This window comes from Ornithorhynchus anatinus, chromosome 15 (genome assembly GCF_004115215.2).
Source record: "Ornithorhynchus anatinus isolate Pmale09 chromosome 15, mOrnAna1.pri.v4, whole genome shotgun sequence".
Lineage (NCBI taxonomy): Eukaryota > Metazoa > Chordata > Mammalia > Monotremata > Ornithorhynchidae > Ornithorhynchus > Ornithorhynchus anatinus.
In genome coordinates, this window is record NC_041742.1 from 2050404 (window position 1) to 2066454 (window position 16051).

Sequence of the window (16051 nt, forward strand, 5' to 3'; positions counted from 1 at the left end):
CGGTCCCACACAGGAGCCACCCAGTGAGGAGGGCAGTTATTTGATACTCCTTTTACACGTGAGACCCAGAACACAGAGAGGTTATGCCATTTACCCCAGGTCACAAGGTAGACCGGTGGCAGAACCAGAATTAGAAGTCGGGTCCTCCAACTACAGACTCGGTGCCCTTTCCCCTAGGACACACGGCCTCTTGGTACCTTAAACGTTAAAGTATCAGAATACCCTTCCTGAGACTCCGACAAACCCTTGATAAGTTGATCTCCTGCCTGCAGACAGATAAATGCCCTCTATTCCTCCTTGAAGTCTTCCCATAAAGACATGGCATATCTTTGTAAGCACAAATGTTTACTTTCTGAATGATGGTGGAAGCTCGCTGAGTCCTGGAAAGTTTCCATCATCGGGATAAAAAAAACTTTCATTAAAAGCATGACATTTAGGGGACAAAGGAGTTACCATCCCATAGAATGAACTGTCCAATAATTCCCCAACCTTCACGTCTAAACTGTTCTTCTAGCTGGTTCGCCGCCAACTGGAAATTTTCTCCTACTCCTCATCTCGGGCTTACGGAGCGGAGAAATCTTTCAGTTAGCATCTGGACCTACTTGAGTGTTCTGGCCTGCAACACAAAACCCAACGCTATCACCTCCACCTGCTAACCAAGGTTTAACTCAATCCAGCTGGTGCCTTCAGCTATCAGAGGGGCAAGTGGTTACAGCGATTTTTGCCAATTAAATGAATTTCTTCTGTCAGTGTACACCCCACCTTCCTTAATTATTCCTGACCTTTCATCCAGCATTTTATAAGCTTCTTTAGAAGAGAGAAATAAATAATTCAACTCACAGGGTTTTTTTTTCCTGAAAGGAGACAGGCTGATTTAATCTACCCTCAGAGAATAAATTAGATAGCTCTTCAGATTAAACTCACGGCAACTTGGATAAACAAATGCAAAAAAGGCAAGTATCGCTCTAAAGAGACTTCACGGGAGGCTCAGATGGACTCTGGCTATTGGTCCAGCATGAAAACTTCAATCCTAGCAAGGTACAATGAAGTGGATTCATTGCCTTTGAGGATGGGAGGAGATGGGGGGAATTAATTCTATTTGAGCACTTGGAGCACTGTATCGAGCACTTGGGAGAGCACAACACAACAGTATAACGGACACATTCACGGCCCACAGTGAGCTTATTCTCTTGAGGACTCGCTTACGCTCTAGAGGACTAGGTTCTCAAGCAGAAGTTGTCAAAGCACAAGGGGTGCCATACTCAGAACACGGGGGGTGATTTTCCTAATGGGGTGGGACCCCTTGCCCTGCCTAAATGATTTCTCAAATTTGGGACTGTTGCTTGCCACATCTGGCGAGTCGAACAGAGGGATAGTTTTACCACCGACACGACGGGAAGGGATTCGACAGAGCGTGAGCCTTTTGTGAGACAGGAATTGTGCCCCATCCGATTGTTTACACTGAGTAGTCTTCTTAGCATACGGCATGGATTTAAGGTATGAATATGCGTTTTTCTTTTTATATAGTATTTCTTAAGGGCTTAATGTGTGCCGAGCAAGCTAGTCAGGTTGGTCAGTCCCTGCTCCACGTGGAGTTCACAATCTTAATGCCCATTTTACAGATAAGGTAAGCGAGGGACGGAGAAGTTCAACCACCTGCCCTAGGTCACATGGCAGACAAGTTAGGCATTTACTGTCTGCTATGCACTGGGGTAAATACAATATTAACAGAAGGGATACAGTCCCTGTCCTACATGGGATTGGGAGGGAGAGAAGGTATCTCATCGCTGTTTTATAGATGAGGAAACAAACCCACAGAAAAGTTAAGGGATTTAAAGTCACCCTGCAGGTAAGCGTGTCAGCATTAAAAACTCCATCTTTTCGGTGCCTGTTCTCTGCTCTTTCTCCCAGCCCACACCCCAGCTCCCCAGGCTTGTTTCGTCCATTAGTGGTATTTACTGAGTGCTTACTATGCGTCGTTGACTCTGTTGCTTGTTGTAATTTTCAATCCATTATAATGGTTGCCATTTTCTGCCTACCCTAAAGTATGAGCCGCTCAGGGAGTAGGGGAAGCAGCATGGCCTACTCGAAAAACCACGGGCCTGGGACCTGAGTTCTAATCCCAGCTCTGCTCCTTGCCTGCTACTGTGCTTTAAAATTCTCAGTGGGGAATCAGTTGTTGGTTTCCCTCGGACTACGACTGTGAATGCTACGTAGAACCGACACTGTATCCAATCGGATTATTTCCACCTACTCCAGTGCTTGCCACGTGGTAAGTGCTTAACAGATATGGAAAAAAATGTGCGGGGATTATGTCTGATTTGTAATGCCTATTTCTGTACAATGCTTGGCACACAGTATGCACTCAAATGCCTTGACTATTAATGAGAAACTTCATTATTATTACTTTTTCTGGTGTGCCTGGCCTGCTTCCCTGTCCTACCCTGGCCTAGGATGGTTGGCTGGCTACGCCTGCCTTTCTTCTGGGTTTATTCTGTTTCCATCTTTCTGGCTTTCTGCCCTTCTTTCAAGGCTTTGCTCTTTTTTCTCTTCCTCCCTCTGGCTTTCTCTCTCACTGATATGACACCTGTCTCCCTCGGTGGCTTCCTTCCCATCTTTGGAGAAGCGGCATGGCTTAGCGGATAGAGCACGGGCCCGGGAGTCACAAGGTCATGGGTTCTGATCCCCGCTCTGCCATCTGTTTGCTGTGTGACCTTAGGCAAGTCACTTCACTGCTCTGTGCCTCAGTTACCTCATCTGTAAAATGGGGATTGAGACCCTGAGTCCCTCGTGGGACAGGGACTGTGTCCAACACGGTTTGCTCATAACCACCCCAGCGCTTAGTACAGCATCTGGCATATGGTAAGCGCTCAACAAATACCACAGTTATTATTCTCCCCGAGCTTACCCAGCACGGGCAGCCCACGAGGCGAAACCTGACTCGGAGCATCTGTGGGCAGCCCACGAGACGGAGGCGGAACCCGATCCCGACTCCGTAGGCGCTCAATAAATGTCTTCGATTCCAACCTGCCTCTGGGCTCTCCTCAGAGAGTGCATTAAACCATTTAGAAAAATATTCAAGCTTTGCCCTATCTCCTCTAATACTTTCCACGCCATCGAGCCATCAGCCCGTCAGCCGGAGAAACTATTTGACAATCTCTGGATCGAAGGAAGCGGCCTGTGAAACCAAAATGAAAGATAAAGTGTCCAAATTGGAATGGACCATTCATCACTCTCAACTTGACCTTTCATAAAGCCAACAGGCAATACCACCTCAGCCCCACGGATTGTTTTAAAGGTTTATGTCTCTGAGCGCCGGAGGAGATTGACGGGACGCCTAAAGGATGAGAAATGACTGTCCTTTCTTGTGATTGGCGGCCGGCGGGCCGAGACCAGCAGAGGGTGATGGGGGTCTTGATTAACTTGTCCCTGGAGGACCACTCGCCTCATTTCTTGGAGCACAGAGCAGCCCATGGGAGCAAACGGCCCTCGACAGACTTGTTCAGATAAGTGGACAGTGTTATCACTCTGACTCTTGCTGCTCAAGGTTTGTGGATTGTTGGATGACGGTACTTATACGCACTTAATCTCTACCGAGGACTAGGGTAATAATAATTACGGAATTTGTTACTTACTCTGCGGTTGAACCACTCTCAATGCTCACTGCTTGGATTATCCAGTCTTTCCTCTTTTCCCACCCATTTCTATATCACCCTTGCATCTAGATTAGCACCTTTTATTCACCCGTCCCCCGCCCCCAGGCATCAAGGCATATATAGTTCCTCGGTAAACACTCGCTGAATTGAGTTGACAGGAACGGAGCGGGATTGTAGCCCATTTTGGGGGCGTAGGTATGAGGAGCAGCGTGGTCTAGGGCAAAGAATATGGACCGGGGATTCGGAGGACCTGGGTTCTGATCCACATCTGCCACGTGAATTTGGGCAAGCCACTTAACTTCGCTCAGACTCAAATTTCTCACGTCTATAATGGAGATTCAATGTCTCTTCTGCCGTCTAGTTGGACTGTGGGTCTCGTGAGGAGAAGACTCTGTTTCCGATCTGATTAGTTATATGTATCCCAGTACTTAGAACGGTGCTTGACCAATACCATAATCATAACAATAACATGTTTTTTCTTCAGTCTGCATCTTCTTATAATCATGGCATGGATCAAGCACTTACTACCCCCTAAACACCCAAGGAATTCCACAGTTTTGACATCACAGACTCTATTCCACTTTGGGTTCACGGTCAATCTTGACTCCATTTTAGACCCGAGGAAACCGAGGCTCAGAGAACTTAAGCGACACGTTCACGGTCGCCCGGCAGTTCTGTGGGAGTGCTGAGACCAGAACCCAGATCTCCTGCCTCCCCGTGCTCTCCAGAGCACTGCAAGCACCGCTAATCGATGTGTTTTCATCGATAGATAGTCCCCGAGCTGGAAGAATTTGCTTCTGAATTAAACGACCTCTTGAATATATGTTTGAATGACAGGTGTCACCGTTTTACCAAAAAAAAAGGGGAAAAAAGCCGTGGATTTATTTGAGTTTATTATGCTTTATAAAAACGATCCTTGTGCCGAACTGGGAAGTTGCAGGTTTCTGCGCGGAAAACCTCAAACAGTGGGGGCAGCCCTCACATATTAATTTCACGGTGCCTTTTGGATTTAAAAAAAAAAAAATCAGGGTTCAAGAAACAGATTGAGGATTGCTTGTAAAGCACACCATTACTTTCTGAGTCATTCTAAATGGAGCTTCCCAAGCACGCTTGTTGATTGCAGTTCCATTAGCTGTCAGGATTGGAAGGAATCAGATGAAGTAGGAAATCTAAAGTCTTTCAATTTCGGCAAAGTGGCGAGACTCTTTCAAGGTGAAGGCTACGTTTCTTTTCCCGTTTAATGTGGCTCCTTTATTCCACCGTCCTTCGAGGAACCAGGAGACGGATCGAGGACTGACTTCGAGCCCCGAGGGGAAAGGAGATGAATGAAACATTCAAACCAAGTCGACCTGCTAGACTGTAAGTCCCTTGAGAGCAAAGCTCGTGTCTACAAATTGTAAATAAAAATAATAATAATAAATTATGGTAATTGTAATGCGCTTACTGTGTGCCAAGCACTGCTCTAAGCACTCGGGCAGATACAAGTCAATCAGGATGGACACAGTCCCTGTCCCGCATGGGATTCGGGGTCTCAATCCCCGTTTTACAGATGAGGTACCTGAGGCCCAGAGAAGTTAAGTAAGTGACCCAAGGTCACACAGCAGACCTGTGGCAGAGCCAGGATTCTAACCTTCTGGGATTACAGTCTTAATCCCCATTTTACACATGATCTAACTGAGGCACAAAGAAGGGAAGTGACTTACTCAAGGTCACCTAGCCGACAAGTGGCCGAGTCGGGATTAGAAATCGGGTCTCTCCGGGCAGGAAGCGCCAACCGACTCTGTTATTTCTACACTCCCAAGCACTTAGTAGAGTGCTCTGCCCACAGCACTCCATAAATACGATGGATTGATAGACCCCCAAGTCACATCAGCACACAACTACCCTTCACCCTGCGGTTTTTAGGCGCACTTTCGGCATTTACCGACACACGGATGTTCAACTGTACATTCAATTATTCATTCTGCCATTTCAGGCTGGTCAGGTTCCTCCCTCGGTCATCCTACCCCAAATTGGGCACCGTGGGACTCCTTTGCGTTTCTGAACTGGGAAGACCTGGAACCGCCAGGGGTGTGGGCAAAAGCTTGAAGCTCGCCGCCACGACCGTCTCCGGCTGCCCGGCGGCGGAGTCTGGATTGTGCCGCTGGTGGCGGTGGAGCTTCTTCGCCGGTCTTGGCTGAAACCCATTTGGCGTTGAGGCAACTGGCCCGGGAAGATACTCGGCGGTCAACGAGGCTGCGGGGCCGCCCTCTCGGGTCCTCTTCTGCTAGCCAACGCCTCAGTTCTCGCGGTGGGAAACGGTAAGAGATTGCAGACTTAGTTTTTTCTGTTTGTTTCTTTTCCGGGGAGGAAGGGCTAACATTGTCTTCCCCCTCCCTACCCATGCAGTAAAGGACCCAGCTCAGCTGACTGCAACTCTGCCCTATTGACTCTTAGTGGCCCACTCAGAACCCCAGCTCTGCTACTCCAGGAGGACGCTCATGCTCCAGAGACCGGAGGTCCAGCACGACCGCACGAGGCAACTTGTAGTACCGAGCCTCGCCCTCCTGCTCCTCCCAACCCACACCCCTGCTGACTTGGACTAGGACGGGAGTCGGCAAGGTTCTGCTTCTCAGAGACGGGTGCGGTGGACACCTTGATGTCACCCTGTCTTGCTTCTGACACTAGACCCCCCAGAAGTTACCACTTTCAGACGCAGAAGGGTCCCTTCTCCGGTACCGAGGATGTGGCGGGCGACTCTGCGTGCAGGACTGTCGACGCGGGAGACCCACCTATACAATTAAGGGCCCCGGGTCTTCTCGGTCTCGGAACCGAGTCCGACAGAACCAGTTGCCCGCACCGAGCCTCAGCTTCCGGAACCGGCGTCTGTACCGAGTGGCATCCTCTGACTTCTTTCCAAAAACCTAACCACATCTCTCTCTCCCTCCCTCTCTCTCTCTCTCACACACACACAGAAAACCTTGCCTTTGTGAAGGCAGTGTGACCCCAGCTCCATCTTTCTAAGATGGGGCAAATCTGAGAATTGCTTTGCACCCAAACTGCAAGGCTAGGGAGAGGTGTTGAACCGCATTACTGTTCGGAGAGTAATAACCGGTCAGGTTCTCCCTCACGTCATCCTACCTCGAGCTCTGTACTGCAGGGGGTTGGTGCCGTGGGACTCCTGTCCGCATCCAAGCCGACGCAACTCAGACCTGACGCGGGGGAGGGAGGATGATGGGGGGACGGACGCCAGGGCGTCCTCTGGGTAAGGGGCAGTAGAGCCCGGATCAGGGGCTCCAAGTGAGGAGTCACTGCAGCTTCCGCACCGCTCCTGGCTGGAAACCCATCTGGAGCTGGGGAGCAACTGGGAGCAAACCCTAGCAGAAATGGAAAGGTCCCTTCTGTGGCAGCTGGAGATGTGCAAGGCATTCCAATGAAAAGACCGATCACTATTACGCTCTACCCTCTTCACAATGGAGCCCTCTCCCTCCCTGAGAACCCTTCCTGCCCCTCCCTCCTCACCACAAACAATACACCTAATAGAGAGATGCGCGGCACCTTTGAACACTGGCCAGAAGACAGTTTCTAGTACACAGCCTGCATTTTCGGGGCCCCAGCCTGTCAGTGCAACTCATCCATTGCACCTCACTGTCCCTCTTACCACTGAAATCCATCTCCTACTAAAATCCCCATAGCAGTTTCTCAGCAGAGGATGAGGTAGACGGTGGCAACTCCTGCCTTATTCCGGAGAAAGCACCACCTCACTGGTTCCCCAGCAGCCACTGTCAAACAGAGGACTCCCTTCTTTGGGGAACGAGGATGTGCAGGGTGACTCTAAGGGCAGGACTTGGACCCGTCTATAGAACTAAGGGCCCTGGGTCTTCACTTCCACCTTCAAGTCAAAAAGAACCAGTGCCCTGCACAGTCCCCCAGACCCCATTTCCAGGGCCAGTTTCTGGGTCTAAAGTGGCATCCACTGGCCCCCACCTGGCTAGCCATCCCACCCCCACCATCACTCGTGCAGACACATACACACACAGACACAAATGCCCTTTAAAAAATACGGAGTGCTTTCTGTATGCAGAGCACTGTACTAACATCTTGGGAGGATACAATAAACTCTGTCGGTAAATATAATTCCTGCCAACAAGTGCTTGTACCTAACCCAGCTCCCAGTACAGTGGCGGGCAGGTGGAAAGCGCTTTCATACCATTAAAAAAGCACTTAGTACAGTGGTCTGCACACAGTAATCACTCAGTAAATACCACTGAAGTTGGATGAAGGAATTTACGGTCCAGAGGAGCATCTGACAGGGCCCCAACTAAATCCCCATCAACACCAAGTCAAGAGGGTCTCCCCTTTTCAAAACATACTAACTAAATAGCAGATGCGGCAGACATTCCTTGGATTTTCATTCATTTCCTCCTCCCATATATTTCCATTATCCCCAGCAAAAGTGAACACATGCTGCCCCCTCCTGTTGCAACATTCCGCAACTTGGAAAATCGGTTCTTCCCGAAAGCCAAATGGGACAACGGCGGCGACGGGAACAAGCCACAGCGGCTCCTCTGGTGGGTGGGAATTCTCCCTCACCCACCCCCTCTGCCTGAGGAGATGCCCCCCTCTTCACACAAGCCCCATATCCTCCCTGGTCTATCAATGGGATGTACTTCAGTCAGTCAGTGGTATTTATTGAACATTTACGGAGGCGGGAGCACTTTACTAAGTGCTTGGAAGAGTAGGATAGAAGGATAGACACATTCGCTGCCCTCGCTTACTTTTGCCATTTCCTCAACAGGTTTTAGGGCGATGCAGGGCCCAAGCTACTGCTCTAAGAGTTCCGTTATGGGGCCTGCCCCATGTCTGTACGGGTCTTTCCCAAGCTTAGACGGGTCTCTGAAGCATCCGGCCGTCCCATTGGCCTTCCCGATATCCAGCTACGGCCAAAGACAATACAAGCCCACCGGCTCGAGGCCGCGTCCCTCGAAATGAGAGCTCGGCACCCCACATCGCCCGAGGGCATCGATTAAGAGCTTATTATTGGCGGGCACCGTGTTGAGCACTGGGGTAGGACAATCCCGTCGGGCACGCTCCCCTTTCCACGTGGGACTCGCATTCTAAGGGGAAGGGAGCACACGTATCTTGGCCCCAGTTTACGGAGGAGGAAACTGAGGCCAAGAGAGGGGAAGTGACTTGACCAAGGTCACATGGCAGGGCAAGTGTCGGGCTCAGAATTCAAACCCAAAGCCTGACCACACCGAACACTAAACTGCTCACCACGCAAGCCCACAAGACGGGCGGTTTCATCGACTGGCTGTCGGCCACCCGCTTGGGATTGGCTCACCTACGTGGCTTCCACCCTCCAGCAGCCTACCATCAAATGACAAGATGACCGTAATAATGATAATGATTGTGGTATATGTGAGGTGCTTACTACGAGAAGCAGCGTGGCTCACTGGAAAGAGCACGGGCTCTGGAGTCAGAGGTCATGGGTTCGAACCCCGGCTCTGCCACTTGCCAGCTGTGTGACTTTGGGCAAGTCACTTAACTTTTCGGTGCCTCAGTTCCCTCATCTGTAAAATGGGGATGAAGACTGTGAGCCCCACGTGGGACAACCTGATTCCCCTGTGTCTACCCCAGCGCTTAGAACAGTGCTCGGCACAAAGTAAGCGCTTAACAAATACCAACATTATTACTACGTGCCAGGCACGGTACTAAGTGCTGGGATAAATAAAAGGTAACTGGGTTGGAGATAGTCTCTCACAGGGCTTATAGTTTTAATCGTCATTAAACAGATGAGGTAACCGAGGCACAGAGAAGTAATTTCCCCAAGATGACACACCAGACAGACGGAAGAGCCGGGATTGGCACCTAGGTCCTTCTGACGCCCAGGCCCATGTTTTATTCCCTAGGCCGTGCTGCTTCTCACGCTCCCATCACACTCTCATCTAGCTTCGACATCTAAAACTACCTTCTTCGACCCACCGAGGGCTCGTCACTAACCCTTCCATTTCCCGCAATCAATTCTTGCTCGTTGCAGGTAAGGAACGGGTCTACCAGCTCTGTTGCATTGCACTCTCCCAAGCCGAACTCAGCAACTTGCCTGCTGCGAGACCTTGAGCACATCACTCAACTTCTCTGCGACTCACTTATCTCATCTCTAAAATGGGGATTGGGACTGTGTGCCCCATGTGGGACAGGGATGTGTTCAACCCCAGCGCTTAGTACAGTGCCTAACACAGTGTAAACACTTAAATACCATAATTATTATTATTATTCCAGTGCTCTGCACACACTAAGTGCTTAGTAAATACCACTGATGAATGAGGTCGAACAAAGGAGCAGATTTGGGACATCTGCAGTGAATTCCACGTTCCAGAAGGTCCACGAGAGGGGCAGAACTGTGACGGGGTTCACCCAAGGAGCTCCCCCAACCTCTCTCCCCACTTGAGTCTATACTTCACTCTGCCGTCCGGATTATCTTTCTACGGAAGCGCTCTGGGCACGTCACTCCCCTCCCCAAAAGTCACAAATGGTTACCTAACAACCTTTGTATGAAGCAAAAACTTCTCACCATAGTCTTCAAAGCTCCATGCCCTTGCCCCCTCCTACCTCACCTCCCTTCTTTCCTTCCTTCTACATCCCAGCCGGCACCCTCTGCTCTGCTGCCCCTCGCCTCACTGGGACTCGCCTCCTTCTTGCCTGTCCCCCGTCGACCCCTGGCCCACATCCTACCTCGGGCCCAGAATGCCCTCTCTCCTCACACCTGCCAAACTAGCTCTCTTCCCCCCCTTCAAAGCCCTACCGAAAGGTCACCTCCTCCACGAAGCCTTCCCAGACTGAGCCCCCCTTTTCCTCGGCTCCTCCTCCCCTCCCCAATCGCCCCGACTCCCTCCCTTTGCTCTACCCTCCTCCCCACACCAAAGCGTGTGTGTATATATATGTGCATATTTTTCTATTTTATTAAGGATGTGTATATATCTATAATTCTATTTATTTTGATGCTATGGATGCCTGTCTACATGTTTTGTTGTCTGTCTCCCCCTTTCTAGACTGTGAGGCCGTTGTCGGGTAGCAATTGTCGCTATCTGATGCCGAATTTTACTTTCCAAGTGCTCTCCCCCGATTAGACCGTAAGCCCGTCAAACGGCAGGGACCGTCTCTATCTGTTGCCGACTTGTTCATCCCAAGCGCTTAGTACAGTGCTCTGCACATAGTAAGCGCTCAATAAATACTATTGAATAAATACTATTGAATGAATAGTACGGTGCTCTGCACCCAGTAAACACCCAATAAATACAACTGAATGAATGAACCCGACACACCTGCTGTTCTGTTCTGTTCCCTCCATCTTGATGCCTGGAGTGGAAGCAGTTTGGCCCAGAGGACAGAGCCCAGGCCTGGCAGTCAGAAGGACCTAGTTTCTAATCCCCGCTCCATCACATCTCAACTGTGTGACTTTGGGCAAGTCACTTAACTTCTCTGTGCTTCAGTTATCTCCTTTCTAAAATGGGGATTGAGACTGTGAGCCCCGCGGGGGACAACCCGATTACCTCGTATCCACCGACACACACGAATACCACTTAAAAAATATGGAGTGTTTACTGCATGCAGAGCACTATGGTAACATCTTGGGAAGCTACAATAAACTCTGACGGTAAATACGACTCCTGCCGACGAGCGCTTGTACCTACCCCAGCTCTCGATACGGTGCCCGGCACGTGGAAAGCGCTTTCGTACCGTAAAAAAGCGCTTAGTACAGTGATCCACACACCGTAATCACTCACTAAATACCATCAGTGTCGGATGAAGGACCCTACGGTCCAGAAGAGCATCTTACAGGGCCAAAACTAAATCCCCATCAACAACAAGTAAGGAGGGTCTCCCCTTTTCAAAACACACTAAATAGCAGATGCAGCAGACATTCCTTGGATTTCCATTCATTTCCTCCTCACATTTATTCCCATTATTCCCAGCAATAGTGAACACATGCTGCCCCCTCCTGTTGCAACGTTCCACAGCTAGGAAAATCGGTTCTTCCCGAAAGCCAAATGGGACAACGGCCGGGATGGGAACAAGCCACAGCGGCTCCTCTGGTGGGTGGGAATTCTCTCTCACCCACCCCCCTCTGCCTGAGGAGATGCCCCACTCCTCACCCAAACCCCACATCCTTCCTGGCCTATCACTGTGATGTACTTCAGTCCGGTCAGTGGTATACACATTCCCTGCCCTCCCTGAGCTTACTTTTGCCCCTTCCTCAACGGGCTTTAGGGCAACGCAGGGCCCAGGCGGTCACTACTGGTCGAAAAGTTCCACTATTCGGTCTACCCCATGTCTATATGGGTCTTGCCCAGGCTCATACAGGTCTCTGAAGCTTCCAGCCATCCCATTAACCTTCCCGATTCAATATAATAATAAACTGACACATTCCCTACCCACGGCGAGGTGCAACTAAAGAGGGGAGACAGACATTAATATAAATATAAAAATTACAGATATGGACATCAGTGCTGTGGGGCTGGGAGGGGGTGAAGGCAGGGCTAAAGAGGGAGAAGGAGAAGAGAAAAGGAGGGCTTAGGGACGGCTGCTTGGAGGAATGTTGGCAGGATCCTAAGCCAACTTCATGAGGAATGTGGAGGTTAGACTCAGTTTCTTCTTTAAAAAAATAAAAGTTAGTATTTGTTCAACACTTACTCTGTGCCAGGCACTGTATTAAGTACTGCGGTAGATAAAAGTTAATCAGATATGACACAGTCCCCGTCTCACAGCGGGCTCACAGTCGTAATCTCCGTTTTAGAGACGAGGTAATTGAAGCCCGGCTAAGGACGTGACTTGCCTCAATTCAGGTCACTCAACGGACGAGCGGCGGAACGACAGAGAGACCCCGGGTCCTTCTGAATTCCAGGCCTGGACTCTAACCACTACACCACGCTGCTCTTGTCACGTCATGGAGTGAGGCAGGGGTTTCCAATACCTGAAGCCGACCTCACCTCCGGTTGGTTTCCTCCCGGAGGAAGCCACCGCGTCAGTACACGACCGCCAGCACGGCTGCCCACCACATGAGGAAACACAGAGGAGCTTAACATTGCCGAAGCGCAACCGATTCACTTCATTTCCTCCATCTCCTGTCTTTAACCACATTTGGACACGCAGCAGAACCCCTTCGACCTTACAACGCGACGACCCTGGCCTCACGGTTCCCTCTATAACCTACTCTTCAACGGTTGTGTCATTGCGCAGAGAGACAATTAGAAACACAACTCAGCGCTTACCAAAGCATCTAACAATTCTTTTTCTCCTCCAGATTTTGTGACCTGAGTGAGACACCTCTGTACCCATCTTTCCACAACTTGAAAAAAAAACCTATAAAGATTTAAGTCAGAACAATCTCAGCCTCGATTCTAAGGCAAGATAGATTGTGCGGTAAATGATGAGACCTGAAAAAACAAGCCAAACTTTCAGGTTCCTGTGTGTTGATTCCTAAGGACTTCCCTGTCTGGGGGTCACCCACCCCAGGCTTTAGGAGGTAGATGGGGGTTTGGACACAAGAAACTACGGTGTAGACGGTGGTGTCTGCTTACCTTCACAGTGGGGTTGAGCTCCCTCGGACAAAGCAGCGATACCAATGCCGAGCCCTCATCTCAGTCTCCCAGGTGAGAGCCCTGCAGGTGATATAGTGGGCAGAGCCTGAGAATGGTGGCACCTGTGAGATAGATTATCCACTTAACCCTTGCCTGGAAGGAGCAGGTCTCCCCTCGAAGACCCTCTCCGGACCCTGGAATGGGTTAATACCTCCGTCTCCCTCCTGAGTCCTCTTCCTTTGACTTTATCTTGGAAGGTCTTTCTCAATCAACGGTATTTATTGAGCTCTGTGTGCACAGCACTCTAGTATTTGATAGAGTACAATATAATAGAGTTGGTGCACAGGTTTCCTGCCCACAACTTTCATTCATGCATTCATTTAATCAAATGTATTGAGTGCTTACTGTGTGCTTAGTGGGAGAGTACGATATAACAATAACCAGACGCGTTCCCTGTCCGTGGAGAGCTTAAAGTCCAACTTTTAGCCAGAAGTCCCCAGCTGGACAGATTCCCCCCATTTTCACGGCAGCCCGGTTGCCCCGGCCAACTCCCGGAGCCGTGTGGGGCGGACTGGTGACTGGGACGGGGCACTGGGGGGGGGTGGGACACCAGGGAGAATGGGAGACGGGGCACCATCCCCCTACGGGGGCCACTAGGATCCTCCCCAGAAGTGAAGCCTGCTAGGAAAAGAAGCTCTGGAGCCCAGTTCTATCCCCTGGGGGCCCCGAGATCCAGTTCTGTCCCTCCTGGAACTCAAAAAGCAAAGAATTCATCAGAGGGAGGCCATTCCTGTCCGAGATTGTAGAAAGTCAGGCCACCTAGTAGGAAGAGTGGTGATCCTGGAGTCAGAAGAGCTGGATTCCGATCTTGCCTCGGCCACTTGCCTGCTGTGTAAACTCGGGTTAAGTGACTTACACGCTCTGTACCTGTTCTTAGTCTGTAGGATGGGGATTCAATACCTGTTCTCTCATCTTTTTTATGGTACTTGTTAAGCACTTTATTATGTACGAGGGACTGTACTAAGCCTGGGATAGATAACGAGATAATCAAGTTGGATCTAGTCCACGTCCCACATGGGGTTCACAGTCTTTATCCCTATTTTACAGCTGAGGTCACTGAGGCACAGAGAAGTTAAGTGGCTTGCCTGTGGTCACACAGCAGGTAAGCGGCAGAGCAGGGATTAGAACCCACTTCCTCCGACTCCCAAACCCTTTCTCTTTCTACTAGGCCATGCTGCTTTTCTATGCCACCACCCTTATTATTAGGATCCAAGAGGGGGTGGGAGCCGGCCGCTTTCTCAACAGATTTCTACTCTCTCTCTGCCCTCCGCCTGCCCTGTTAACTAGAGGAGGGTGGTTTGGTTTGGCAGGCTGGCCACTGCTGAAGAGGGCACCTGGGAGATTAATCTAGATGACTGCATCAGCCTCCTAACTCCCAACCTCCTGTCTCTCCCCACTCCCATACTTTAATCCGCTACCCACGTTGTCTTTCCACAGATACGTTCAGGGTGTCACACCGGTCCTCAAAAATCTCCAGGGGTTGCCTATCCACCTCCCTATCAAACAAAAACTCCTCAGCCTGGGCTTTAAAGCAGTCCATCACCTGGCCCCCTCCTACCTCAGCTTTTTTCTCTCCTTCTACAATCCAGCCTGCTCAATCCACTCCTCTGGTGCTAACTTTCTCACTGGGCCTCCATCTCACTTTTCTGGCTGCGGACCCCTGGCCCGCGTCCTATTTGTGGCCTGGACCTCCCTCCCTTCTCAAATCTGCCAAACCTTTACTCTCCCTTCCTTCAAAGCCTCACGGAAGGTACATCTCTTCCCACAAGCCTTCCCAGACTAAGACCCACTTTTCTTCATCTCCCCCTCCCTTCTGCATCACCCTCTCTCCCTTTGCTCTCCCCCTCCCCTCTGCCCCACAGCACTTAGGCGTGTATCTGTCATTTTATTTCTATCTGTATCTGTTTATTTGTATTGATGCCTTTCTCCTCCCCTCTGGACTGTGAACTCATTGTGGGCAGGGATTCTCTCTCTCTTTATTGCTGTACTGTACTTTCCCAAGCGCTTAGTGCAGTGCTCTGCCCATCGTGAGCGCTCAATAAATATGATTGAATGAATGAGCAAGAGGGTTTATTTTACACAGACCGATTTACCAAGAACTTGGACAAATTCAACTGAGCTGGTTGACACAATTCCTGCCCTCAAGGGTCTTATGTTCTAGTGGGGGAGGTGAACACTAAAATAAAATTACAGGTAGGGTGATATCTGGGATATGAAAGCATTTGTGTGCGTGTTTGTGTGTGTGTGCGTGCACGCCCGTGTGCACATAAACACGTACGCTATCTGTACGTGAATGTGCAGTTATATATTTTGAGTTGTCTGTTTTAGGGTGCTTACATGTGCCCTCCTATGGTGTCTCTGTCCTGTGAGTTGGGTGACAATTCCTTGGCATGCACATCAGTATAATTATGGTATTTACTAAGCACTTACTACATGCCAGGTCCTAAACTCACTGAGGTAATGGGTTCTAGTCCCCTTTCCATCATTTGTTTGCTGTAGGACCTTGGGCAAGTCATTTTCCTTCTCTGCCCCTTAGTTACCTCATCTGTAAATTGGAGATTAAGACAAAGAACCCTGTTTGTGTGTCAGGGAGCGTGTCCAGTGTGGTTTGCTTGAGTTCTCGCCCCCCAGTGCTTAATACGCTGCCTGGCACATTGGGCCAGTTGAACAAAGACCACAGTAAATTAATCCCAGCTCTGCCACTGGTCTGCTGTGTGACCTTCGGCAGGTCATTTAAGTTCTGTGTAAATGGGGATGAACACTGTGGGCCCTGTG

General features: G+C 50.0%; 1 long non-coding RNA gene across 1 annotated transcript in view; it reads right to left on the reverse strand.

Annotated features, from left to right (window-relative positions):
* The window catches only part of LOC114817059, a 50862-nt gene extending 37585 nt beyond the window's left edge, over positions 1-13277 (reverse strand). The window contains exon 1 of the long non-coding RNA XR_003764907.1: positions 13217-13277. This is a non-coding gene — a long non-coding RNA (uncharacterized LOC114817059). The remainder of the gene's footprint in view (positions 1-13216) is intronic.
* Positions 13278-16051: the final 2774 nt, after the last annotated feature.